Here is a 3665-nt window from a genome sequence, read left to right as displayed (position 1 = left end):
TTCCCAATTAAAACCTGGTCCTTAGCCTTATGCTAAGAGATAAAGTCTTTGACGACGTTCAGAACGAGAGTATCTGTTGAAACTAAACTTTCCTCTATATGCTCAGTTCAGTTGCGTCTACAGTATACGATCGCAGTAATATTTGTCTTATACTGTAACAACTAACTGATAAGCGCTCACTACTCAAATTGCAGTGGTTGTTGCTGCGGTGCCTACTTATACACTTATTAAAGACCTCCATTTTGGCTGGCAGACCCTAAAATTTTAAAAAGTTGCCGAAGATATCCTGTGATCTGACTAATAACTGAATATCAAATATAATACGAAGAAATATGCAGACTAGCGTTCGAATTTTATTCTTTAAATCGCCACACTGTCATTTAAATATGATCTTTCAAAATTGTCATTACATCATATTAAAAACAATAAAATCACAGATTAATTGGATACTGCTGTAGCAGTGCCACAGCGCACTTGGCGCCAAAATATCATACTTTTCAGGTGAAGGAGAGAGCGCGCCTAAAAATCCAAGGTTTTGGTCAAAACGGTCCAAAAAGAGCCTGAAAACGCTTCTATGGACTTTTTTTTTCAAAATAGCGTCTTTTAGTGCTTTTGGAAAGCTCAGAAAATCATTGTGGTTGACCTAAAAAATTTGAAAAAATCTTCTTAAATTTCTTTGAAAAACTGCCCCACGAGAAAATTCTACACTAGGGGAAAAAGTTAAGAGCAACTTCAGGATTTACTCTCTAAAATGCCTGTTTTCAATGTACAAATTGGACAACTTTTCTTCGAATTTCAGTAAAATTCTTTAATATGACCGAGAGCAAATGAGTACCCGGAGTGGCAAAAATGAATATATGTACAGATTTACGTAAATCTAGAATCGATATACTTGCAACCAATTTGCGTACGAAAATTGTATCCAGATTTTATACAGATGGAATCTATTTTTTCCACCAAAAGGAACGAATTTTAGTACCAAAATGATCGATTTTTCTATTTTATAAAACCTTCATACAATTTATGAAGAATCTGCATATAGTCAGTGTATAACCTTCATACAATAAAACCTGTAGATAACCTATCTAAATTTTTACCGTTTCAAAAGATCCCTCTAACATTTTGCAATCTAGACATTACCGCGGCAAAAGAAGAAATTTTTTTGCACAATTTCCTCAAATGTCATTAAAGATCCATCTTTTCAGCGCAATTTTCAAAACAAACATCCATGAAAAATTAGAGAAATTAGTTAAGAGCAATAAGTTATCGCTGCAAGTTGTTTCCTCGAAAGTGATTTTTAATTTTCATTTAGATCATACATCAGTACAAAATTTCATTGAAAAGCCTATATTATAATTTTGTTTCATGTACTCATATTATCTGATTGGCGAGAGTGTGGAGAAAATCAGTATATAATCTGTATATAAGTTGTTTATAGTCTGTATATAATCATTATATAATCCGTACCTAGTCTGTATATAATCTGTATATAATCTGTATATAATCACTTTATAATCCGTAGATAATCTTTAGATAATTTTTTTACAATCAGTATAGACTTTTTGCAAAGCAAAATGCATTATAATCGATTAATAGAACTTAACAAACGAAGTTTTACTATATAAAATTACAACAGTTCTGAAATCGAATTTTAGTAGATAATCAATTTTATCCGTTTTTGTCACTGCGGGCAGAGCTGTCGTCTGTGAAAGTATCAAAATTTGATATCAATGACATAACAATGTAATCCAGGTCTTAGAATGCCAGTTTTCCTCAGCTGCACTAAGTTTTGCATCGTAGTGAAATCTTTCATGAATAAGCGGAGTCAAAAGTCTGTTCATGCAACATGAAACATTCTTAGCGAAAAAATGAAAACAATCAGTGTGAAACTTTTACTAAACTCGGAGGTTTGTTACTTATTCACGCAAAGTGATAATTTTTTTTTCAGACTAGAAAAACTGGCCTTTTCAGACCCGGATTACATTGGTAAGTCATTGAAACTAAAGACTGATACTTTGTCAGATGGTAGCTCTGCTCATTTGCTGTCGGTCAAACTAAAAATTTTTTACAGAATTTTGAAAATAAAAATCGTGGAAATTGTACATCGCAAACAAGCATTTTACAGAGTAAAGTCTATAAATCTTTTCAGCGCAATTTTCAAAACAAACTTCCATGAAAAATTAGAGAAATTAGTATAGAGCAATAAGTTATGGCTTCAAGTTGTTTCCTCAAAAGTAATTTTTAAATTTTTTTTAGATCATACATCAGTAAAAAATTTCATTGAAAAGCCTATATTATAATTTTGTTTCATGTACTCATATTATCTGATTGGCGAAAGTGTGGAGAAAATCAGTATATAATCTGTATATAAGTTGTTTATAGTCTGTATATAATCATTATATAATCTGTATCTAGTCTGTATATAATCTGTATTTAATCTGTATATAATCACTATATAATCCGTAGATAATCTTTAGATAATTTTTTCACAATCAGTATAGACTTTTTGCAAAGCTAAATGCATGATAATCGATTAATAGAACTTAACAAACGAAGTTTTACTATATAAATTTACAACAGTTCTGAAATCAATTTTCAGTAGATAATCAATTTTCATCCATTTTTGTCACTGCGGGCAGAGCTGCCGTCTGTGAAAGTATCAAAATTTGATATCAATGACCTAACAATGTAATCCAGGTCTTAGATTGCCAGTTTTCCTCACCTGCACTAAGTTTTGCATCGTAGTGAAATCTTTCATGAATAAGCGGAGTCAAAAGTCTGTTCATGCAACATGAAACATTCTCAGCGAAAAAATGAAAACAATCAGTGTGAAACTTTTACTAAACTCGGAGGTTTGTTACTTATTCACGCAAAGTGATAATTTTTTTTTCAGACAAGGAAAACTGGCCTTTTCAGACCCGGATTACATTGGTAAGTCATTGAAACCAAAGACTGATACTTTGTCAGATGGTAGCTCTGCTCATTTGCTGTCGGTCAAACAAAATTTTTTTTTTACAGAACTTCGAAAAAAAAAGTTGTGGAAATTGTACATTGCAAACAAGCATTCTACAGAGTAAAATCTATAGAATTATGATGCATTTTATCCACTAATGTATATCCACCCCTGAATCTCAGATCGGTCGAGTCAAAAACTACAAGCTAACTTTTTCTTTTGTTACACAGGGCCACCAAATTTATTCAACCAAGATCTTTGTCAGATCTAGAAAAAATCTACGACTACTTCCCAGAAAATCTTGGAGTCTTCAAAAAATTTTGGAGACTCCCTCATTTACTCCGCCATCTCTTCGCTTATTATAAATGTGAGAGGCGCAGCTATCAGGAATGTCTACTCCCTCGAACCAATACCGCCCGGACTCTGGAAGCCTGGTGAGCCGAACAATGCTTATGGGAAACTGTATCTAGTCTGTATATAATCTGTATATAATCTGTATATAATCACTTTATAATCCGTAGATAATCTTTAGATAATTTTTTTACAATCAGTATAGACTTTTTGCAAAGCAAAATGCATTATAATCGATTAATAGAACTTAACAAACGAAGTTTTACTATATAAAATTACAACAGTTCTGAAATCGAATTTTAGTAGATAATCAATTTTTATCCGTTTTTGTCACTGCGGGCAGAGCTGCCGTCTGTGAAAG

Source organism: Symsagittifera roscoffensis, unplaced genomic scaffold (genome assembly GCF_963678635.1).
Source record: "Symsagittifera roscoffensis unplaced genomic scaffold, txSymRosc1.1 SCAFFOLD_54, whole genome shotgun sequence".
NCBI lineage: Eukaryota > Metazoa > Xenacoelomorpha > Acoela > Convolutidae > Symsagittifera > Symsagittifera roscoffensis.
The sequence above is the reverse complement of the archived record's forward strand: the minus strand, read 5'-3'. Positions refer to the sequence as shown.